General features: G+C 43.7%; 1 long non-coding RNA gene across 1 annotated transcript; it reads left to right on the forward strand.

Moving 5' to 3' along the window:
- The first annotated feature begins 319 nt into the window (after window positions 1-319).
- LOC127003404 (uncharacterized) lies at window positions 320-25,672 on the forward strand. Its single transcript, XR_007757065.1, has 3 exons — window positions 320-393; window positions 18,820-18,947; window positions 25,238-25,672. It is a non-coding gene; the product is annotated as an uncharacterized LOC127003404 (long non-coding RNA).
- The last annotated feature ends 652 nt before the right edge of the window (window positions 25,673-26,324 follow it).

The raw sequence follows: 26,324 nt of genomic DNA on the forward strand, positions 1-26,324 counted from the left end.
TGGTGAAGGGGATTGTTGCCAGAACTTTGTAAATGAAGCGAAAAAGAAAAAAAATATATATCAGAGGACAATGAAAATACATCATAACAAAGAATGTGAAAAGTTTATTTTTAAAAGATAAACCTGCTTGAACAAAAAAAAAGCATTATTACCCTCCAAAAAAAATCCTATATATTAAACTGGTAAGCGATCAAGTATGCACGATTACATTTTTCTTTTTACCTTATACTGAGAACAACTGTAAGTAAGCTTAATATTGTTTGTTCCGGCGGAATATATTACTTCACTTCTAATCACCCACAATACTTTGTCTCCTTCAGATCCTTTAGCATCGGTGTGGGATGTCTCATACTGCTGGGAAGCGCGGCGTGCAGGGAGACAGGAGATAAGAAAGTACGTGCGTGTGTTTTAGGTCATCCACAATTTAGACCAATTTCACAGATTCTTGAGGTAACGATGTGCTGGGACGTGTGTTGCCAGGGACCATATTCCTGAATTGTAATTAGTTTAGGACCAGGCCCGGTTTACCATATGTTAGGTTACTGAAGTTTATGATAGGTCGAGTTAGGTTAGGTTACTGAAGGTTAGGATAGGATGGGTTAGGTTAGGTTACTGAAGGTTAGGATAGCATGGGTTAGGTTAGGTTAGGTTAGATTAGGATAGGTTGTTGTGAGCTACGACCCGCGCATCACCCACGGCTCAGCGACTCGGCAAGGTGCTAATCACGCAGACACTTCGGAAAGATGCCTGCCGGGGGAACGGGGCGTGCGGTATGAGACCTGATACTAACCCCCTTTCCACCCTAACAAACTTGGGGACCTACCATGTTAGATTAGAATGTGTTAGGTAGGACAGGTTTAGCAGGAGTTGGCTTAGTTATGTTAGATTGTTGAGGGAGCGGGGGTTGCAGCTGAAATGGTCATAATGATACTATTTACGTGGAGCAGTAGGAAAAAGTATGTTCTATTTGGAAACTCAGTGGTTGTGTTCGTATACAAAAATACCCATTTGACTGATGCTGGGGAGGGAGGGACTCGCTTTGGAGACGAACTGACAGAGGCATGACAAACCTCACCCCATTTCCCAAGCCGACCCTGTTCCCGATGTATGGCCTCGCTCACTCACCACAACTTTGCCACACACCGCTGCTCCTCCCTGACACATAAGAGACACTGGCCAAGATATACTACGGAGGTTGTGAGTCTCGCGAGGACGTGCTGCGGAATACTGGAGATGAACGTGTCTGCATCATGACTGCCGAGTTCTTAAAAGAGGCAATCGACGGGGCGTGACCTCCTTCCTCCCTATGCTCCACCGTGCCAGGCTGTAAATAGGGAATGAACGCTAACGATGGCATGGTCTGACTGTTGTTGTCCTTGCATTCCCTATCGAGTTTTTCCTTTTATCCATCTCTACACCCCCACTCCGCCCCACCATCCCCCTTTACTCTCCTTCCTTCCCTTCCTTCCTATGCTCCACCGTGCCAGGTTGCAAATATCTTCCCGCCAAATATTTATCACAAAACTTTAGGCGCATTCTCTCCCTCACCCGCGAAATACAGAGAGAGAGAGAGAGAGAGAGAGAGAGAGAGTGGGGAAAAAAAATCTTCTTTGCGAGTTCAGAGTCTCGCCGTAAAGAAAGAATGAATGAGCGCGTACGGAATACTATTGAAAATTTAGCCCAGACTGAGAACTGAGTCGAGGAGGGAAGGGAACGGGGGGGGGGGCGGGGTCAAACGGGGCCATGTTAAAGGGGTGAAGGTCAGAGGGAAGGTCACGGCCATGGGGTGTGAGGGGGGTAGGGGGATTAAAGGGTTAAGGGCAAGGGGGGGAGGAAGGGGGTAGGAGGGTCGTGTCTGTTTCCCTCCTCAACCCAAGAACACTCCCACAAGTTTCCCTCAGGTGTTCTCTGTCGCGGCCATATGCACTCTCTCTCTCTCTCTCTCTCTCTCTCTCTCTCTCTCTCTCTCTCTCTCTCTCTCTCTCTCTCTCTCTCTCTCACACACACACACACACACACACACACACACCACAAGCAATGAGGTCGGAATAATATCGACTAGCGTTTCATGATTATCTGTCCTTGTATATTGAGGTCATCCATTTAAACATTAGTGCTGAGTGACTGTAATTCCTCCTCCAGTGATCTGACGTAACGTATCATTATTATTAAGTATGCACGGCAGTACTTAATTACCTTGATTGGTTAGTTAGTTAATTGGTTATCTTTACATGGATTTTGCTGATTCAGATGTTTCGGTCGTTTTAGCTTCACAGTAAAGGAGTAAAGCAACTCAAGGGAAGGAACAATAACAGCGAAACAACAACAAAAAAGGAGCCCACTAACACCATCTGCAAAAGTACGTGATTAGAAGTGAATGGCCAGAAAATAGAGTCAATTTCGAAGGGAGGAGAGCTGTTTTGGTATAGCCGAAGTGGGGAGGGGTCTTGATATGGGTATTTTGATATATTTAGGCACTCCTGAATTAGTGATGAAAACGTGGAGGTGAGAAAAACGTTTGTAGGTGAGAAATAAGGATGGGAATTTAACGTTCGATGGCGGATAGGAGATAAGAAGGACGAGTCTCAACCTCCTGAAACAAGTGTGAAACCTTTCCCGTGTTTCCCAGACGGTTACGGAACAGCCACACCTGCACCTCTTCCGGCAGGGGTCGAAGAGGGGTTACGCGTTTTTGAAGCTCATCAGTCATACTTTTCTTGGACTCCTTCAGGAATATAAAAGAAGAGAACTGTGTTGCTGTTACCGATGCGAGAGCCACGGGTATATTCTTTCTAATTAACCTGTCTAATAATGTGCAAGTATAATCCACGACAATGTAACTTTTGATATTTACACTTTTTAAAACTTCTTACATCATTTGCACTTTTTCCACTGTTTATATATCATGAGTTGCTCGTCTTTTACACAATGAGAGCCAAAGAATATGAACTAACTAAGTAACTAACTACTTAGCTAACTAATTATATAACTAATTAACTATCTAACTAACTAACTAATTAACTAACTAACTATCTAACTAAGTAAAAAAATAGGAAGCTCTGTATTTTTGGAGCATTGGCGACGAACATTAAAGAAGAAAATCGATAATATTCTTGCATAGACATAGTTTTTCTCTCTTCATAAAGTTAATTTCCTCAGTTTTTCAGTCTGTTACCCTATATAGGCGAGGCGCACACACGATACAGCACAGCTTTTTAAAATGTAAGGATGAGAAAATGGAATAGAAAGAAAGATAAAAATTGAGAACTCCTTTTTGGTCCTAGTAGGCGAGGATTGCACACTATATAATAAAACTTAATAAAATAGGCTATAATGATAAAAAAAAAAAAATGGAAAATGACGAAAGATAAAAAAAAGATGATTCCTTCTTTTCGTGCTTCGCTTAATAAGTGGCCTCGTCTGCCCTCCTTCAGAATCGATCCAGTAGTAGTGTTTCAAGGGTCGTCTTTCTACTCATACCTGGGCCGATGTTCTCAGATGCTTCCACCTCTCACGTCATCTATTTCCAAAGGCCGAGAAGGAGATTAATCGGGTTTTCATGAGTGTTTTTCCACGGTCATAGTACAGAAGAAGGGTCGAACTTTTTTTTTTTTTACAACAAAGGAGACCGCTCAAGGGCACAAAAAAAGAGGAATTAATAATATATAAAAAAGCCCGCTACCACCAGGGTCATGAAACTACCCCTGGAAATGTTTACAACTCATATGAAAGCCTTGTCAAATGTGTGTAATGATTGGATTTTCATGAGTGTTTTCCCACGGTCATAGTACAGAAGAAGGGTCGAACTTTTTTCTTTTACAACAAAGGAGACAGCTCAAGGACACACAAAAAAAGGAATCCATAATAAAAGAAAAAGCCCGCTACCACCAGGGTCATGAAACTACCCCTGGAAATGCTTACAACTCCTACCAAAGACTTATCAAATATGTGTAATGATTGGGAGCCGAAATGTTCAAGAATACGTCCCCCAGCTGGGCCTCGAGGAACACTCTGCTTTAAGATTTTCAAGCAGTGAGGGAATAGTCTAAGTTATTGGACGCCGTTTGTCTAAAGTTTCAAGGGACAAATCACTTTATTTATTCTCTTAGCGTAATGGCTGCCCTACTTCCCACACACACACACACACACACACACACACACACACTTGCCGTTGTTGTTGTTGTTGGAATTGTTGTTGCTGTTTATGCTGGTGCTGGTGCTGAAGATGACTCTTCTGCTTTTTCCTCCTCTTCCTCCTCCTTCTCCTCCTCCTCCTCCTCCTTCATTTCATCCTCCTCTTTCTCCTCTTCGTCTTCTCCTCCTTTTCCTCCTCCTTCGCCTCATCGTCCTCGTCCTCCTCATTCTTCTCCTCGATCTCCTCATCCTTCTCCTCCTTCTCCTTCAATTATTATTATTATTGTTATTACTACTACTACTACTACTACTACCACCACCACTACTAACCACAACCAGCAGCGGCAGCGTCTTGGAGCACATTGCATTGGCCCCATATATATAACGGACTTACTTCTAATGTGCAAATACGTCTTGTTTTTTGCTCCTCAAGAATGTCCAGAGTGCAGCAGCTTCTCGGGTCGTTCCCCTTGCCCTTCCCTTCGTTCCATGTGCATAGCGTTGTGTGGTGTTTCTGGTATGTGCCTTTTTTGTTATGTGGTTCGTCTTTCCTTGATTGTTGTGGTGGTTATGTGGTATTGGTTGTTTTAGGAGGGTAGCGGTTGATGTTTCTGGTTTTGTTGTACTTTGCCCTTTTTTTTGTGTCCGTGTAAAGTGTAGGTGTAGGGGTTGGGTGGTGGGGGTGGGGGTGTTTCTTTTCGCGGGGTGTTTCCTAGTCTTGTTTTGTTCTCTTCTGCTCTGGTCTGTTCTCTTCTCTTTTCCTTTCTTTTTTTTTTCTTTTCTTTTTTTTCTTCTTCTCTCTTCTAACCTCTTCTCTTCTCTTCTGTGGCAGGTACTCTATTTATCTATCAGTACGAAGTCGTTGTTTCAGCTCCGCGCAATCAATCAATCAATCAATCAATCTCTCTCTCTCTCTCTCTCTCTCTCTCTCTCTCTCTCTCTCTCTCTCTCTCTCTCTCTCCTATTCTCTTTCTTCCTCTCTCCCCCTCCCCCTTCCACCCTCCATTCAATTACTGCTCTCCGCCTTCAGCAACCTCTAACACGAACTAATGCCGCTGTCTTTATGCGCTCCATCAATTAAGCTGTTTAATACCCCAGGTGTCGCCTCGTCATTAATTACCCCAACCTAAATTCATCCTGTAAATTAAAGTCTCCGTAATGCCCGGCAATTAACAAAGGAACAGCGTGCTCCTTCCCCCTTACCTTCCCCTCCTCCTTCCCTTCCTTCCCCTTCCTTCCTTCCCTCTTGCTTGCGTTCTCCTCCGTTCCCTTGGTGTGTGTCTACCCTAAAAGCAATTTTGGATTAATCCCCCACTACAGCGCCCTCGCCCAGGCTCCGGAAACAGCAACAAGCTTTGATCCCGGCATTTACTTCACCAAGGGGCCAAGAGTCTATTGAGCCCCGGTCGCGAGTCTTCGGCGGGAGGGGCCTCAAGCTGCCTGCCGATCGTTCCGCGCTATTTTACGTCCAGACCGACAATTATGGTTACTCCAGGAATATATATCTACAGGGACGCATGCGCATACACACAGATACACATGCATTCACACACACGACGATGACGGGGATGAGGAGGACGAGGAGGACAAGAACGAAGTGGAGGATAAGGAGGAGGACAAAGACGAGGAAGAGAAGAATGAGGAGGATAAAAAGGGGAAAGAGGAGGAGGAAGGGGAGGAAAACACACACACACACACACACACACACACACACACACACACACACACACACACACACACACACACACACACACACACACACACACACACGTCGTTGAGTAGAGCGTATAAGACAAAAAATGTCCTCCCTTTTATTTAGTCTTCAAAGCAGAATTCTCGATCTACACCTGCTTATATAATCGTATGCTGAGTAATAGTAATGATTCCGATATTTTAACTAATGGACTTCATGAATATTATCGCTGCCCAATATTGTGAAGAGAGTAACACGTGACAGCCTTCCTGCCACTGAAAATATTTGCAACAGATATTTATAGGAAAAGAATTATCAAAGCTTTTCATTCCATTGTCACATCGTACTGCGTTTGAACCTTTCGTAATTTATCTTCATTAATTAGGCATGACCGATGAAGTACGAGGTTAGTGGCGCTGGCTCTCGACTTATTGACACCTGTGACCTGTTTCAATCTCGGTACAAGAGAACACGTGCACTTATTAGAAGATCTTGGCCAGCTACGTAGAGGAGGGAAGTGTTTTTATATTTTTTTAGCTTCTCTTGCCAGGAAAGTGAGGGAAATCAGGGGAAAGGCATGGCAAGTACCGGTTGAATTTCTGTTTGCAGATAACAATAATTGTGGAAGTGAAATATCTTAAATCAGTCACTAGGTGGGAGCTGCTGTGTTTTTTTTTTTTTGCGCGGAAAGTAAGGAGAACAAGAGTAAAGTAATGGAAAGAGCACGTTGAATTTCATTTGCTAGTAAATAATTGTAGAAGTGAAAAAAAAATCATCAGCCACCAATAGAGTTAACTGCAAATAATAGAGAGATAGATGGAAGAACATAGAATCGAATAATATCATCCAATTACTGTACCTGCACTGATGAGTCTCCGAACCCCTTGTACGTAGTGGCTGTATCGTCCGGGGTAACAACACTGCGAAAGGAGGTGAAAAACGCCCTGGATTCTTTGTCATTTCGCGGGTAGAATAACATCATACAATTATTTTCCCTGCTCTGATATGTCATTGAACCCCTTGTAGTAGTGGCTGTATCGTCCTGGGTAACAACAGTCTTCGGAATGAGGTGAAAAACGCCCTGGATTCTGTGTCATTTCGCGGGTAGAATAACATCATACATTAATTTTCCCTGCTCTGATATGTCATTGAACCCCTTGTAGTAGTATCGTCCGGGGTAACAACAGTCTTCGGAATGAGGTGAAAAACGCCCTGGATTCTTTGTCATTTTCATTTTCTTTGATATATCATTGGATGAACCCTGTGTACGCAGTGGTATCGTCCGGGGTAACAACACTGCGAAAGGAGGTGAAAAACGCCCTGGATTCTTTGTCATTTCTCGGGTAGAATAACATCATACATTATGGATTCTTTGTCATTTCGCGGGTAGAATAACATCATACAATAATATTCCCTGCTCTGATATGTCATTGAACCCCTTGTAGTAGTGGCTGCATCTTCCGGGGTAACAACACTGTGAAGGAGGTGAAAAACTTTGGATTCTTTGTCATTTCGCGGGTAAAATAACATCATCCACTTATTTTCCCTGCTCTGATACGTCAATAAACCTCTCGTAGTAGTATCGTCCGGGGTAACAACACTGTGGAGGAGGTGAAAAACTTTGGATTCTTTGTCATTTCGCGGGTAAAATAACATCATCCAACTATTTTCCCTGCTCTGATACGTCAATAAACCTCTCGTAGTAGTATCGTCCGGGGTAACAACACTCTGCGAAAGGAGGTGAAAAACGTCCTGAATTCTTCGTCGGTAAATCTTCCGTGTTTACCGGGAGACGCGTGGCGTGAAATACGAGCCTGATATATCACCAGATCAAAGGGCGAGGTGACGGAGGAGGCGGAAGACGGATCATTCATGTCTTCCTTCTGTTCCTCAGGGCAACCTTGTATTTACCTGTCGCTGCCGCACATACGTAGCTATTCTCGTTCTTACCTGAGAGACGTTTTGATGGGTGGAGTCTATCTATGGTTATATGTAAGAGACTTGTGGGACTCTGATGTGAGCGGTGGAGAGTTTTTTTTCATGGTTTTATATATATATTTTTTTGTGTGTGCGTGTGCGTGTGTGTGCGCGTGTATTAATTCTCTTGTTGCTTTCTTTTGTTGCACCCCCCCCCCCACACACACACAAAAAAAAAAGAACACGTTAGGATGCCTTAAAAAGTTTTCTAGATAAAATGAAAGCAATGTAAAGAAAAAAAGAAAAAAAATCTTTCTCGATGACAAATTTAATGAAACGTGCATAAGAAGAGAGAGAGAGAGAGAGAAAAAAAAACACTTCTCTTTATGTACTATACACTCAAAAGCTTCCATCTCTGTGTATTAATGTTACATGGATTGTTTTCGTTTTAAACACTACAGTTCCAAAGACAATAAAGCAAAGCGGCAAAAAAGTCTTCATGTTATCAGTAAATCCGTGAATAAGAGTGTTAATATTCTATCCATTCGTGACATTTTTTTCCCGCCATGAAGTCGTGTTGATGCGAAATTGATTTAATATTAGCTTTTCGTCCCGTGCGCCCCGAGTCCCCGGCAAAGGGCGGCGTGGCTGACCTAGTTAATCTGCGCCTCCCGAGCACTGAGAAGTTGAACACTGTTAACAGCTTCCCGTAGGCTCGTCAGAGTTTAAATTGGTTATGTCGGGCGATTCAAACTTTAACCCGACAAAATAGTTTCCTCGCACGCGTTACGTTATATTCCGAGCTGATACGCAAACTAATCATAGCGTTGCGTCTTATGTTCTGTTTCGCTTATACGTTTATTTATTTCGGCCACTTGTTGATGCGTCACGTACTTTTAAAATGCTCCAGAAAGAACCTGATATGTTTCACGATTAAGTTATCATCCTATCAGCTACCCAGATTAATGATAGAGTGGAACTTCTAATTGTCTGAATTGCTTACATTTGTTTCCGTATCCATTGGTCGCTGATGTATTAACTGCCTGTACAACGGAAAGGAAAAATAAGATGTTCGGAGAGAATGAATTAAACTCAGCTTCGTCCACTGTATCCGTGAGCTTCGATGGACGTCTTCAGCCCCGCAGAGTATACTCCACATCGATTATTGACGCCTCACGTACTTTCAACAACTCACAGTGAGGAATTGTTGTGTATCATAAGTAAAGGTCTTTAGGGGCAATGAATATCGACTCTTGTGTTCTTTCTATCAATACGCGACGAGGGAATAAGTTTATCCTCTTAAATAAACTCCTCCGCTCTGGCTGTCGAGGCATCACGTATTTGAATAATTATTAAAACACGGAAATTAATACAACCATTTCATGTTGCCACTCATTTTTACTTTCTTTATGGGAGCAGTGATTACGGCTTTCTTTTATTTGTCTATTTTTGCCTTTGAGTTGCTTCCTTTACTGTAAAAAAAAAGACTATCACTCTAACGTCTTCAGAGAGGGTGGATTTCCACTCTACTGCGTCTAGGGCCTCTGTGCGCTTTGGCTTTGATGGCTAAGACAGGAGGATATGACCAGCCTCGACGTGCCGCTGGAAACTTGAAAGGAGCGAGGTTTATTAGATGATATGCCACGTGTAGGCTACCTGGTCTCCGCTCTACCTGTACGGCTCGACAACAGGTAACAGTGAACGGGCCGCCAGGTAACATACGCAGGGCCATAATGAACCGGTAGACAATCACGCACCTATCTGTATGTACATTGTGTGTGTGTGTGTGTGTGTGTGTGTGTGTGTGTGTGTGTGTGTGTGTGTGTGTGTGTGTGTGTGTGTGTGTGTGTGTGTGTGTTTGTGTGTGTGTATTTACCTAGTCGTATTTACCTTATAGTTGTAGTTTTACAGGGCATGGGCTTACGCTCGTGTGGTCCCGTCTCCGTATTTGTATTTGTCCAACTTGTGTGTGTGTGTGTATGTGTGTGTGTGTGTGTGTGTGTGTGTGTGTGTGTGTGTGTGTGTGTGTGTGTGTGTGTACTTGTTTGTTTGTTTCCTCGTATGTTTGTTTACTGTTTTTGTTGTGTTTTTGTGTTCGTGTCTGTTAGTGTCTTTAGTGAGTGTTTGCTTGTTTGCTTTTTTTTATTGTCTTTGTTTGTGAATTGGTGATGGTGTGTTCTGTTTTGCTTGTGTGTCTGTGTAGTTAGCCGCCGTATTGGGGTGAGAAGTGTCCCTTTCGTCCCTTACTGACCTCATGGAGCCTTCTTTTCCCTCTCTGAAACAAGGGAAGGGAGAAATAAAACTGCCTGATATATATGGCATCAAGGGCGTAATAAATCATAAGTTTCCGTCCCATTACGAGGCTCAGAAGTTTGCGAGTTCTTGACCAGATGATGTATAGGCTTCACTTTACAACCTCTGCCCGAAAGGTTGCAAAATCATTATTATTATTCCCTGGAAATTGGAATGCCATCGCTTGTCTGTATTTCCACCTTTCTATGACTTGAACTTCTTATTAATTCACTGTTAATAATTTTTCCACCAGCTCTCAATATAATGTTATGAGCCATCAGGTAAGTCAGCCACGTCACTTTGCCAACTTAATTGATCTATGATATTAAAAAAAAAAAGGAAAATGAGTCTCGTGTTGAAAGTAATTAGTCATTTTCTTGTGTTTTCTATTTTGGGATGCTGCAGATTGAGCCTGGTGACATCTTTTATCTCGTCTCGTCTCGTCTCGTCTCGTCTCGTCTCATCTCGTCTCGTCTCGTCTCGTCTCGTCTCTCTCTCTCTCTCTCTCTCTCTCTCTCTCTCTCTCTCTCTCTCTCTCTCTCTCTCTCTCTCTCTCTCTCTCTCTCTCTCTCTCTCTCTCTCTCTCTCTCTCTCTCTCTCTCCTCCTCATCAATTAATCACTCGCCTCCCTCCCTCCTTCCTTCCCCTTTTCCCTCTCTCCCTCCCTTACTATTTGATCCTACCCGAATCTGTACTAATAACTGACACTTTTAATTAAATCTAAGTACTTCCTCTCACCCTCCTTCTCTCTCTCCCTCATCAATTAATCACTTGTCTCCCTTTCTCTCTCCCTCCCTTCCTCCTTCACTCCCTCTCTCCCTCCCTTTCTCCCTTCTCCTATTTGAAAATCGGTATTAATAGGTGACTTCTTTCTCCATCCTAGGAGATTTTAATGTTCACCACTACCTTTGGCTTTCATCCTCTTTCTCTGACCAGCCTGGTGAACAAGCCTGCAACTTTGCTATCCTCAATGCTCTAGACCAGGTGGTTCAGCACCCTACACGTATTCCGGATCGTCTTGGAGACAGGCTCAACATACTAGACCTCTTCCTTACCTCTAACCCTTCTGCTTACTCTGTCAAACTGTTTTCTCCGTTGGGCTCCTCCGATCACAACCTTATTTCTGTATCCTGTCCTATCGCTCCTGTACATCCTCTGGACCCACCGAAGGGGCGATGCTTCTGGCATTTTGCTTCAGCTCGCTGGGACGACCTGAGGATGTTCTTTTCTGATTTCCCGTAGAATGATTACTGCTTCCAGGAGAGAGACCCTCTGTGTGTGCCCAGCGCATCACAGAGGTGATTGTCTCTGGAATGGAGGCATACATTCCACGTACTTTCTCTATTCCTCATGCTAAAAAGCCTTGGTTTAATCACGCTTGTTCTCGTGCTGTCAAAGATATAGAGGCAGCTCGCAAAAGGTGCCAGAGCCTTCGAACTCCCGCTAACCATGATCTTTTCATTTCCGCCCGGAATCGTGCCAAATTTATTTTTCGGCTTACCAAAAGCTCTTTCATCCATAGTAAATGTTAAAACCTTGCTTTCTCTAATTCTTCCTAAGACTTCTGGCACCTAGCCAAAAATATCTCCTCCAACTTCACTTCTTCTTTCCCTCCTCTCCTTAACCCAGACGGCAGCACTGCCGTCTCATCTATCTCTAAGGCTCAACTCTTCGCTCAAACTTTCTGTAACAACTCCAGTCTGGACGATTCTGGGCATATTCCTCCTACTCATCCCCCCCTCTGACTCCTTTATGCCTGTTATTAAGATTCTTAAGAATGATGTTTTTTTATGCCCTCTTTGGCTTCAACTCTCAGAAGGCTTATGGACCTAGCCTTTAAAAAATGTGCCTCCGTGCTGACACCCTGCCTGGTCAAACTATTTCGCGTCTGCCTTTCAACATCTACCTTTCCTTCCTGCTGGAAGTACGTGCCTAAGAAGGGTGACCGTTCCAATCCCTCAAAATACCGCCCTAAAGCTTTCCTGTCCTGTCTATCTAAAGCTTCTGAATCAATCCTTAACCGGAAGATTCAAAAGCACCTTTCCACTTCTGACCTTCTATCTGATCGCCAATATGGGTTCCGCAAGGGGCGTTCTACTGGCGACCTTCTTACTCTCTTAACTGACTCTTGGTCATCCTCTCTTAGCCGTTTCGGTGAAACTTTCTCTGTTGCGCTAGACATCGAAAGCCTTCGATAGAGTCTGGCACAAGCCTTTGCTTTCTAAACTGCCCTCTTTCGGATTCTATCCCTCTCTCTGTTCCTTTATCTCCAGTTTCCTTTCCGGCCGTTCTATCTCTGCTGTGGTAGACGGTCACTGTTCTTCCCATAAACCTATCAACAGTGGTGTTCCACAGGGCTCTGTCTTATCACCCACTCTCTTCCTGTTATTCATCAATGATCTTCTTTCCATAACGTACTGTCCTGTCCACTCATACGCTGACGACTCCACTCTGCATTATTCAACTTCTTTCAGCAGAAGACCCTCTCAACAGGAATTGCATGACTCCAGACTGGAGGCTGCAGAACGCTTAACCTCAGGCCTTGCTATCATTTCTGATTGAGGTAAAAGGAACTTTGTGTCCTTCAGTGCCTCAAAAACCCAATTTCTTCACCTATCAACTCGACACAATCTTCCAAACACCTATCCCCTATTCTTCAACAACACTCGGCTGTCACCGTCTTCAACACTAAACATCCTCGGTCTATCCTTAACTCAAAATCTTAACTGGAAACTTCACATCTCCTCTCTCACTAAATCAGCTTCCGCGAGGTTGGGCGTTCTGTATCGTCTCCGCCAGTTCTTCTCCCCCGCACAGTTGCTATCCATATACAGGGGCCTTGTCCGCCCTCGTATGGAGTATGGATCTCACGTGTAGGGGCTCCACTCACACAGCTCTCCTGGATAGAATGGAGTCTAAGGCTCTTCGTTTCATCAGCTCTTCTCCTCTAACTGATAGTCTTCTACTTCTTAAATTCCGCCGCCATGTTGCCTCTCTTTCTATCTTCTATCGATATTTTCACGCTGACTGCTCTTCTGAACTTGCTAACTGCATGCCTCCCCGCCTCCCGCGGCCTCGCCGCACGCAACTTTCTACTCAAGCTCATCTCTTTACTGTCCAAATTCCTAACGCACGAGTTAACCTGCATTTTCACTCTTTCATCCCTCACGCTTGTAAACTCTGGAACAATCTTCCTTCATCTGTATTTCCTGCTACCTACGACTTGAACTCTTTCAAGAGGAGGGTATCAGGACACCTCTCCTCCCGAAATTGACCTATCTTTCAGCCACTCCTCTTGACTCTTTTGTAGGAGCAGTGAGTAGCGGGCTTTTTTATTCATTATTGTTTCCTTTTTTTTGCCGTTGAACTGTTTTCTCTACTGTAAAAAAAAAAAATCCACAAGCACCTAGTTCTGTTCTTTCCCTCCCTTCCCTATCAGTCACGCTCCTTTCTCCCTCCCTTCCTTCCTGCCCTCTCCCCTCCTCTCCCTCCACCTATAGACAATAATTGGTACTTATATGTGGCTTCTTTCTTTTATCTAGGCAAATATTTATTTCCCTCCCTCCCTTCCCTTATCAATTAATCATATGCCTCCCTCCGTCCCTTCCTCCCTTCCTTCCTCACTGTTGCTCCTTCCCTTTGACGAAAATCGGTACTAATATACGTGTTTTCTTTATGTATCTATAAGGAGCTACTTCCCTACCTCCCTCGCTCCCTCCCTTATCAATTAATCATGCCCCTCTCTCTCCCTCCCTTCCTCCTTCCCTCCCTCTGCGCCTTCCTCAGAGTGGGCGAGTAATGAAGATTAATGCGTCGCTCGTCGGGGCTCTGCAGGAAAGTCGTCTCTTTATGTTCCTTGATAGGCCGCCGATGGTGTATTGATGGGCCGAGCGATGCCGCGATCCAGACAGACTCCGAAGATATGAGTCACTCGCTGGGACCAAGATCTTCCTTCCCTCCTTCCTTCCTTCCCTCTTAGACTAGTATTTTCAAACGTTTTCGGCTCTCACGGTAATTACTTCGATATGAGTCACTCGCCGGGATCCTCCTTCCTATTAATCAAACGTTTTCGCTTATTATAATAAATATATCCAACGGCCACACAAGAAATTAGTCTGGTTCTCATGAGTGTTTTTTTTACATTCATTGTGTAGGAGAATTGTCAAACTACTACTGAGCTGTTAAAAGTACCCATGGGAATGCCTACAACCACCTCTACGGAAGCCCTATCAAATGTGGGTGTGTGAGCTCCCTGAAATGTTTGGGGATATGGGTCCTAGCCACACACACACACACACACACACACACACACACACACACACACACACACACACACACACACACACACTGCTGTCCCATCGTCGATATTGCTTACACAGGGTCGGCTTGCCTGTCTGTTTGTCTGTCTGTATGTGTGTCTGTCATATGTGCTACTTTAGGAGATGAAGAGACGACGGGGCTTGCTGTATGTGTGTGTGTGTGTGTGTGTGTGTGTGTGTGTGTGTGTGTGCTCCTGGATGCCACCAAACCGCTAAGTGACAGGATCTCGTCTTACGTCGCCCCTGTGCCACCCACACGTCCTTCACCTTCTCCCCTCCACACCCACTCACCCACCCACACACACACACACGCAACAGGCACACACCCCGCCGCCTCCGCTGTATCGCCGCGTTCCCTTTTCCTCTACACGCACGAGAGTTCCTTCGCGCTCTCTCCCTCCTCAGCAACCCCCTTCTCCACACACACGTGTGATAGAGCGTCTGTTTCACAATCAGAAGGACCGGGGTTAGATTCCCCGGCCGGGTGAAGATAAGTTGGGTTTATCTTCTTTCATGTGTAGCCCCTGTTCACCTTGCAGTGAGTAGGTACGCGACATAAGGCAAGGAGTTGTGACCTCGTTGTCGCGGTGTGTTGTGTGTGAGTGGTCTCAGTCCTCCCCAAAGATCGGTATTATAAGCACTGTGCTTCTCCGTAGGGGAACAGCTGGCTGTCTCGAGAGAGACCCGCAGCAGACCAAGAGGTGAATAACACACACACACACACACACACATAACACACGCCACGCCGCCTCCACTGTGTCGCCGCTCTCCCTTTGCCTTCACACACACGCAGGAGAGTTCCTCCGCTCCCCCCTCTACACACACGCCAGGAGGGGACACACGCAGCCCCGCGGCAGGACACTGAACTCCTAAGCCAGTAAACTCGCGGCTCGGGACAAATGGGGGAGCCGTAAAGAAGTTTCACAAGTGAGCCGCCAGGGGGGCGTTGATCATAAAGGGCTCGGGTCGTGACCCCACACACGAGGACGAAGGGGCGAGTCCACACGTTCCGCCACAGTAAATTGCCCTTCCTATATTTTCATTCAGGAAGGGAACGCTATAAATAGTTTCAGCTTTTTTTTTTACGATGCAGAAAGTTTGATTTTCGGTCTTTATAGAGCTGTAAGGCACCTCTGCTGTTGTCGTTGTTGTTTTTATTGTTGTTGTTGATGTTGTTGTTATTTTTGTAATTGCTGTTGTTGTTTATATATTGCCCCCACCATTTTTAAGAGTTGTAAGACACCTCTGATGTTGTTGTTGTTGTTGTTGTTGTTGTTTATATATATATTGCTCCCACCATTTTTAAGAGCGGCGCAGGCCTTTGTCAGCTTAAGTTTAGGCCTCCAATGCTCCAGAACTTTTTATTTTGATGAGTGTGAACAATGACGTCTCCATGTTTCTCAGTGGTAAATGCTAAAATAATGGTTTATTGGTCTTGATGTTCTTGACTTCGCTGAGTATGTCGTCCCGTTGCCCACCTAAGTGTATATAGAGAAAAGTGCGTTCGCTGTGTCTCTTAAAAACTCCATCAGCCGACGCATCTTGGAGCTAAACAATCTGACGTCACTAGATATGAGCAGGAAGAGGGAGAGAAATCGAAGGGTGGACTCATACAAACATTAATTGCATTACTTTTCATCAGTTATTTTTCCTCAGACCCTCCATCCCTTTATCACACACTCTACAGTTATAAATGGTCCAATCTTTCCCCTATCCACCAGTCCCATCACCAACCCTTCCCCTATCCACCAATCCCATTACCAATCCTTCCCCTATCCACCAGTCCCATTTCCAGCCCTTCCCCTCTCCATCTGTCCCATTATCAACCCTTCCCCTATCCACCAGTCCCATTACCAACCCTTCTCCTATCCACCAGTCCCATTACCAACCCTTCCCCTATTCACCAGTCTCATTACCAATCCTTCCCCTATCCACCAGTCTCATTACCAATCCTTCCCCTATCCACCAGTCCCATTACCAATCCTTCCCCTCTCCATCAGTCCGATTACCAACCCTTCCCCTCTTCACCAGTCCCTTTACCAATCCTGCCCCTATATACCAGTCCCATTACCAACCCTTCCCCTGTCCACCACTCCCTTTACCAATCCTTCCCCTATCTACCAGTCCCATTACCAACCCTTCCCCTATCTACCAGTCCCATTACTAATCATTCTTCTATCCACCAGGCCCATTACCAACTCTTCCCCTCTCCACCAGTCCCATTACCAACCGTTCCCCTATCCACCAGTCCCATAACCAATCCTTCCCCTATCCACCAGTTCCATTACCAACCCTATCCCTCTCCACCAGTCTCATTACCAACCCTTCCCCTCTCCGCATATATATATATATATATATATATATATATATATATATATATATATATATATATATATATATATATATATATATATAGTGTATATAATATATATGATAATGATAATGATGCCTTTATTTCGTTCATAGGAACATTCGTGGAGATAAGGAACATAGATTGTAAAGCATGTAGTACGTACAATAAAAAAAAAATGATATCAGCAACAACTATGATAAATTGTTGTAATAATAACAGTAATATTTTAATATTACTAGTAATTATAGTGATTGTACTACTACTAATAATGATAAAAGTAATGATAAAGTAATTAGTGTAATAATAATAATTATAATAATAATAATAATAATAATAATAATAATAATAATAATAATAATAATAATAATAATGAGAGAGAGAGAGAGAATAGTTTACGCTACAAAATCATTCGTTTTCTCTCGACGGCCTCCGCTGACGTCCCCTGCTGACATCACAACCCTGCGCACGTGTAGACCGTCTCTTCTGCTGGCCGTGATTACACCATCGTTACATGTTTTTGGCCTAGGTGGGCGCGGTACCGAAAAATCAGTAGTGGGGTTGCGGTAGTGCGGTACTTTTTCCGGAGTAGTGCGGTTGCGGTAGTGCGGTCCCATTTTTTTCTTTCCCAGTGCGGTGCGCAGTGTGCGGTACTGCGGTAGCGGTAGTCGAAATAAAAAAAGAATACTTCAGTGCCTATCATGGCTATCGAAATAAAGGAAACATGCTTAAAATAATACAATTGCCTTAATTTACGTACAATAGCTTTTCCCAAAATAAAAGCAATACTAAATCAAACGGCTATAAATGCACTTATGGAATCAATTTACTTAATATTTATCATATTTTATATATAATATAAAAATATTCTCCAGTTTCCTCAGACATCAGACATGAGCGGCGAGCATGTTAGTGCGTGTACAGTCATCGTCAGAGGCAGTCATATCGCGCCGCCTTGGGTTGAGTGACGAACAGATGTACTCTGAGTTATTCGCGTTTGGTATTGAGGATATGTTATCAACTTATTAGACGTGTTTGATGATGATTCAGTAACTAATAAAAAGTATGTAAAACCGAGTGAGAGTACCGTCATTTAATATGCACCAACGAGAGGCAACACCAACATATATAAGGTTGGTTTAAAAAAATTCTCACTTTGCTAAATCACTTTTTGCATGTTTTTCCATTATCTTACAATAATTGCTTAGGATTTTTTAAGCTCATTAAAAAATAAAAATCGGCCGGCACCACGGACGGGTCCGGGTTGAAATGGCCGGCACCGCGCGGGTTAAAGAAACTCGCAGTGTCGTAGTTTAGTCTGTCTATTTAGTATTTAATTTTGAACAATAAATGAAAAGTCAGAATGACTGAATCACTGGTTCTGATGACTGATACCGATTGACTGATTGAGTCCGATTGACTGTAAAAAAAAAAAAACTGTGAGCATGCCGCGCTGCAACTGTCGTCTTCGATAGTGTTCAAAGTACCGCAAAAAAGTACCGCAGGATTTTTTAGTGCGGTCCGCGGTAGTGCGGTATTTTCAGAAATTTTGCGATAGTGCGGTACTTTTTTGTGATGCGGTACTACCGCACTACCACACTAATGCACTAAGTACCGCACATGCCCACCTCTGGTTTTTGGTGAGCCTAAAGTATAGCAACGTATGTAATTAACTGGGCTGCATATTACATTAGCCTACCCTTTATCTACACACGTTTCCTTTCATGCTACACTGGACCCTCAACATCATTTCTACATCTATAAAGTCATCGTTACATGTTTTTGGTGAGCCTGAAGTATAGCAACGTATGTAATTAACTGGGCTGCATCCTACACTAGCCTTCCCTTTATCGACATACGTTTTCTTTGACGCTTGGCTGAACCCGCGACATCTTTTCTATATCTATTGAATCATCGTTACATGTTTTGGAGAGAGTCTGGTAACAAAGTAAATGCTATCTATTTGACATACTGAAGTGATTTATCAAGAAACTTTAATCCCAACTACCTGCAGATCTTACCCCGCCGGGTGGCAGCACTAATTCAGTACCGGTGGGGGATGTGTGTGTAGTGTGTGTTGTGTATAAAGAGTGAGCTTCCGTTTCTGCTTACAGGTTGTCCTTGGTGATAAATATGCCGACTCGCTGGGCGCCTTAAGTGATACTGTACCTCCAAGGAGTGCCGAAAGGACGTGACAGCGTAGAGAATAGGAGGCGTGAGGGAAGGGAGGAGCGGTAGCAAGGTGAGTACACTTTTGTTTACCTGTAACTTTGTACTGTAGAAGGTAAGGTAGGGTTGGGTGAATAGGCAATAGTTGCGCGTGGCTGCGGTGCTCATCTCCGTTTCCTTTGCTCTTTGAGACTGTAAAATTAATTACCAGTGGAAGTGCTTGTTTGGTCTCTATCGTTAGGTAATTATGTAACTAAAATGACATATGGGCAACGCTAGAACCCATATCTATAGCTGTAAGTACTGAATAAAGACCCGTGGCTGACTCGGACCTTAAGCCAACATGTTACATCGTGAGAGCCAGAAGGAAACAAGACCATTACGTAATCTCATTTTTTTCCTTTGATTTTTGAGACGCCCGCTGTGTTTACTTTTTTATCCTTTATGTGTGTGTGTGTGTGTGTGTGTGTGTGTGTGTGTGTGTGTGTGTGTGTCATTATTTCATAGCTTTCGATGACACACTTGTGAATGCAAACATTTTTATGAACAAAAATATTTATGCATGTGTCGTCCAGCTTCGGGCGGCGAGGGCTCCACACACACACACACACACACACACACACACACACACAGCGGCGCCACAGCTTGATTACGGCCACACACGCTTTGAAAGGCTGATGTATTGCTATCTGCGAGTTAATCAAAATTTGCCGCGGGCCGTTGTGAGGACCAGCGTGGCGCAAGGTCGAACTGGGGCCAGGGCGAACAGTGGAACCTCCAGCCATATTCTTAAACATTTCGGCCCCCAGGCACACATATTTGACAAGGCTCTCGTAGGAGTTTAGGGAGTTTCCTTAGGTGGTTTAATGACCCTAGTGGTAGTTTGACTCTTTTTCTGTACCATGAACCTAAAAAGCACTCATAAGAATCCCATAGATCCCACTCTTCAACCTTTGGAAATAGTTAATGTGAAAGGAGGAAGCGTCTGACAATATCGACCCTGGCCAACTCATGTCTGTCCATCTTAGCAGTTACTGGTAAAACTTGTGGCCAGGGGCAGACTTAAGTTGCATAAATTCCGTGCTCTGGATAGTCGTTGAGATTTGTGAGTATGGTAACATGTATGATGTAGGTACCTAAGCTGCCACGCGTGCATTGCTTGTCATCTGAAATGCTATACGCGAGTCGCTCTAGTAATTGAGGTGCCATTTGGTAGCAGCAACACGGAACAAATAGAGCAACAGTATACCGAAGACTGGGTAGGAAAATTAACCAAGGTTTCTTAAATCAGATTCTCTATATCTAACAATATCTCTGGTTATGACTATTGGTTTGGAGTAATTATAGGTCTGATACTCGCTTCATTCCCTGTGTATTCTTGTTTACATTACCTTTCCTCTAATAAGGGATGTATTTTGGTTTGTTTATTTATTTATTTATTTATTACGTTCTGGCTATGGCGCCGGTATAGGCTTCCTTGTTGGGGCCTGGTGGTCGGCCCCAGCCCGCTATGGCCCAGGCAAGAGTTTATAATGACGTCATCTTGCTTGTTTTAAGTCGCCATCTAAAAGTTTTCTTGTAAATATTTAAGGATATTTTTACACTTAGTTATTGAGATGACGTATATTTATTACATTATTTTTTAATGGCATGACAAAAGCGCACAGAACAGTCCGTCGCAAGCTTGGGTCGTTGTTCACGCACCTCAGTTTGCTCTCATTAACACTGCAAGCAATTACGCAGGTTTGCAATGTAATTATTAGGTAAAAATAAAATTATAATATTACGGAAGTCAATCAATTAGTTAGTTGTTTAGTTAATTATTTAATTATTGCGTCAATCGATTTTATGTGTCTATCTGTGTATCTATCTTTCGATCTGTCTGTCTGTATCTATCTATCTATTATCCATCTATCCATCTATTTTTCGATCTATCTATCTAGCGCCTCCGTGGTGAAGTGGTAAGCACGCCTAGCTATGAAACCGTGTGCTCGGGTTTGAATCCCTGCCAGGGCAGTTGACGTTTAGCCGACCCAGCTGTTCATCCTCTCTTTCGGGCTGGTCGGTAAATGGTACCTGGGGAAGCCTGAGGAAGGGAAACCGTGGTAAGTCGGATGTCACACTCTCCCTGTGTCCCGGAGTTACTGGTTCTTATCCATCACAGGCTGAATTGCCAGTGAGACGGAGATGGACACAGAGGCAACGCTCATCTATAGCGTATGCCATACACAATATATATATATATATATATATATATATATCTATATATATATATATATATATATATATATATATATATATATATATATATATATATATATATATATATATATATATATATATATATATATATATATATATATATATATATATATATATATATATATATATATATATATGGAGGGGAAAAACTGTGTCCCAAGTCTTATATTTGACTGCTAAGCCTTAATTAACCACTCATCCACCACCCTGTTAGATAAACCAATTTTTGCCTATGTCCCTGTTGAATCTGAATTTATCCAGTTTAAACCCGTTACTTCGTGTCCTACCCGGTTCTCTTACCAACAAAACCTTATGAATGTCTCCCTTATATATATATATATATATATATATATATATATATATATATATATATATATATATATATATATATATATATATATATATATATATATATATATATATATATATATATATATATATATATATATATATATATATATATATATATATATATATATATATATATATATATATATATATATATATATAGATAGATATATATATATATATATAGAGAGAGAGAGAGAGAGAGAGAGAGAGAGAGAGAGAGAGAGAGAGAGAGAGAGAGAGAGAGAGAGAGAGAGAGAGAGAGAGAGAGAGACTAATGGCCGGCCCAATAGATTGATTCGTACGTACACAGACACATAGATTATGGAAAACAAACATCCATACACACACACACACACACACACACACACACACACACACACACACACACACACACACACACACACACACACACAAGCAAATATAAATCAGACGAAAAGTGGATATAAACAAACACATATATAAATACCACAAACAAACAAACAGACAGACAGACTCGCAAACAAATAGATAAGAAACACAGATAATAATAAAAAAAGAAATGAATACAGAGAAAAAAGAGATGAATAAATAAAAAAAATTAAGAACAACAAACAGACGGGGAACAAATCGATAGAAACACAGACAAATAAAAGAAACACAGGTGAGAAAATGAATAAAAAAAGGAAAATAAAAATAAAAAAAGGAAAAAGAAAAGCAGGGTAAGGCCGGGAGCATATTCATACATCGCTTCGTATAGGAAATAATTTGGCGCAGCACGCGAGTAATTATCCTTCCCGCGGCGGCTTGCACTCTGACCCTTAGCGGTGCGGCTATTCTCTGCCGCCCCCTGACTCGCTGCAGGGGCTCGGAAAGGTCAGCCAAGACATTCAGGCCTTCTGGAGGGGGTCAAGGGCAGGGGGAGTGGGTGGAGGAGGGGTGGAGTGAGGAGGGGTGGAGTGAGGTGGGGTGGATAAGGGAGCAAACTAGGCCCTCTGCTTCCTTCCTCCTCTTCCTCTTCCTCTTTCTCCCCCACTTCCCCCTCCTCATTCTCTTCCTCCCCCACTTCCCCCTCTTCATTCTCTCCCTTTCATCTTCCCTCCTTCTTTCTTTCTACCCCCCTTTACCTCTATTCTTCCTTCTTCCCTTATTCTTTTCCCCTTTCTCCTCTCTTTGCCTCCCCCCCTCATTTCTTCCTTCCTCCACCCCCTTTACCTCCTTCCCTCCTCCTTCTCTCCTTCTCTTCTGTCTTCGCCTCCTCTCTGCATATCTTTCTTCTACCTCTTTCACCTCCTTCCCTCTTCATTCTCTCCCCCTTCTCGTCTCCCTCTCCTCACTTCTTTCTTCTTCCCCCCCTCCTTCTTCTCCTCCTCACCCCCCCCCCCCTTTTCACCGGTTTCAAAGCAATTTTCCTCCAGTCGAACAAGCCAAAAAGCAAGCAAAGCAAAAATAAGAAAAGAAAAAGAAACCCCCTGAAATGTTATGTATGCGCGCGTGATGCTCATTTTATTTCAATATTTGGGTGGAGGATCAGTGCAGTATTTTCATGATAATTTAAACTTTTCCCTCCAAAACACGGAAAAAAAGTGAAAATCCATCTACTGGTTGGTGTATTGACGAGACTCAGGAGAGAGGGAGGGTGTGGGTGGCGCGGGTGGTGGTGGTGGTATTGATGGTGGTGGTGGTGGTGAGGGCGGTGTGGGTGGTGGTATTGTAAAGCAGGGGAGGGAGCGAGCGAGCGTGTGCGTGAACTCCTACCATTATAGTATTTATTAAGAATATTTTTTTGGCTAAGTCGGGTTGATAGAAGGCACGGGGGGCAGCAGCAGCAACAGCGGAGGAGGAGGAGGAGGAGGAGGAGGAGGAGGAGGAGTATTGCGGTAGCGCCCTAAGTCTAGCTTGAAGGAAGGTTAAGTCTAGTCTGAAGGAAGGTTAGCCAGCAAGCGAGGAAGTAAAGGCGTAGAACATATCCTCGGACGAATCTAGCCACATGTTTGAGGGTCTCACAAGAACCCCAAACACAAAGGGGGAGGAATATAGGGAGTCACCAGGCCAGGCACTCACTCTACACGTCTACAGGTTTGCGTGAACGTGTGAGGGTCCGTGAACCGTGAATGTGACAGTGAGGGAGGAAGGTTAGGGCGAAGAACATACCCCTTGGACGACCCTAGCCACACGTTTTAGGGCGTCACACGTACCCAAAACACAAAGGGGGATAGGGTCAGTAATATAGGAAGGCTGCTAACCAGGCCAGTCATTCCTTATAAAGGGTTGCGAGGAAGGTTAGGGCGAAGACCATACCCCTTGGACGAGCCTATATAGCCACATGTTTTAGGGCGTCACAAGAACCCAAAACACAAAGGAACACTATTAACCAGGCCAGTCAGTCATTCTAGAGGGTTGCATGAAGGCGTGGGGGTGCGTGTGAGAGTGCGTGAATCGCGAGTCCTGACAGTCCTCGCCCTCATGCCCGGAGTCAGACAGGCCCGTGAGTGAGGCGGTAAATTCGCGGATAGCAGAGTCAGTATCCGGCAGTCTCCACACCGCCGCAGCGTTAAATATTAGGTAAAGGTTGCAGTGATATCCATGGGCGCTGGTCACGATACCCGACCTGTGTGTGTGAGAGGGGGGGGGGGGAGAAAGAAGTGGGGGGAAGGAGAGTGAAGAAAGGGGAGAGGAGGGAAGGAGGGAAGGAGAAGAAGGTGGGGTAGAGGAAGGAAGTAAGGAGAGGGGGCAAAGAGAAGAGAGGGGTAAAGGAGGAAGAGGGAAGGAGGAAAGGAGGAAGGGGGTTGACGAAGGAAAAAAAATGTGTGTGTGTGTGTGTGTGTGTGTGTGTGTGTGTGTGTGTGTGTGTGTGTGTGTGTGTGTGTGTGTGTGTGTGTGTGTGTGTGTGTGACTCGAATAAGTTACTGCGTTTGTACATGTCTGGCGACGCTTTATGTAGGTCAACCATAAGGAAAATGAAAGTTTCTGAGGTAGCAGACAAATTTTAGTGTATCACAGCCAACATATATATATAATTTTTGTGTTCGTGAATATAAGTGAACAAGGTTGCTAATTACTTAAGATTACTGAAGAAATTTACAGTTTTTTCCTACTCGGTGAGGGTATACTCATTATTTTAGTTTAACGTAACTTACTGTGTACCTATCTATTTTTTGTGGAGGCTCATTGCGCCGGTGGTGGGTTATCTTGGGCACCGGTGGTCAGCCTCAGCCCCATTAGAGGGGGAAGGAACTTTTCTTTATTTTTTATTCGTTTTATTGTGACTCCGATTTGTCCTGTTGCATGTCTTTTTCAATACGACAGTAATGGCAACAGCAATACTACAATTAGCATTCCCCAAAATACCAAGAAGCAACTATACTTTTAAAAAAATTTCTGTGAGATACTTATTAGAAATTGTTGCTTTTTGTTGCGTAGTAAACATGGTCTTGGTGAGATGTTTGGGAAAATCTGGCTTAATTTCATCAGAATTTAGTTTTACTCTGAAAGACATTTTTTTTTATTACTTACTTGAAAAGCCTCTACGGGTCTTCTACTTAACTGAAGACCTGAAGCCCAACTCTTGAAATCAAATACACACAAACTTCAAACATAAAAACTGTGCCCGCGTGATGGTGATATTGTGATGGTAAATTATGGGGATATTTTTCCAATCATTACTGGAAACTCATATGCGCCAACCATCAGCATCTGAGTAGCAAGATAATATATGCCTACATTTCATCCAATTTTTGTGGGTATTTATTCGTTCCTCCTTTTCTCCTGCAGGTACAAGAAACCGGATAGTCGGATAGTCTTCTTGATGGATCGTGTCGCAAGAAGTAAACTGTCTGGCCACGCTGTTGAGGTTGGGCATGGTCGGCCGGTCCCCCACTGAACATAAGCGTGACCCTCCAGCCAACGCCCTCACGCTCCCACCCCCACCACTACCAGCAACAACGCCATCGCCACCACCACCATCACCACCCCCACCACTACCAGCAACAACGCCATCGCCACCACCACCATCACCATCCCTACCACCAGCAGCAACAACGCCATCGCCACCACCACCATCACCACCATCGCCCTCATGTCTTCAGAACCTTCCCGATCAGCTGTATTCTTCACCTCAGATCAGTAGGTAAGTGGATTTAATGCCTCCGATCATGAAGCTTCTGGAATTCGACTCACCATTTGTCAACGCCAGAGTATAATACTGAATTCCTGTCGTGATTATTTTTTCAGATTTTTTTTTTATATGATGTGTAGCTATGTATCTTTTTTTTTTGCTTTGGGGTGGTCAATACAATATCTGTCTATCCATCTATCTATCTATCTATCTATTTATCTATCTATCTATCTATCTGTTGTGTTTGTTAGTGCTCTGTAATCATGAAGCGCCCTAAAACACAGCTAGGTGGTGGTGTTTGTTTTGGTGTTGGTGGTGCTGGTGGTGGTGTTGGTGTTGTCGTTGGTGATGGTGACGGTGTTGGGGTTGATGGTGGGGGCTGTGTTGGTATTGCTATTGGTGTTGGTGTTGGTGGAGGTAATGTAGGTGGTGTTGGTGGTGGTGGAGGAGGAGGAGAACGAGAGCCACAACAGCACTGGTCGATCCCGCTGCTTATACTCTGGCCGACTATCTTCCTCCAGGCCGCGCGCTAACAAATGCGTGAGTTTGAGGAAGGAACTTATGCGAATGAGTCTACGGGGCACACAGCATGGCAGTCAAATATCTTTCCAAACCATGCAGATAGCGGTGGTTATATTTGCTCTCTTCGTTGCTGTGTGAGTTTTAAAGCTAAATTTCTATTACTTTTTCTGTATCTATTACTATATATATTTCTACTTCTTTTGCTATTATTATCTTGTGGGT

The sequence above is a fragment of the Eriocheir sinensis genome, chromosome 3 (assembly GCF_024679095.1).
Source record: "Eriocheir sinensis breed Jianghai 21 chromosome 3, ASM2467909v1, whole genome shotgun sequence".
Lineage (NCBI taxonomy): Eukaryota > Metazoa > Arthropoda > Malacostraca > Decapoda > Varunidae > Eriocheir > Eriocheir sinensis.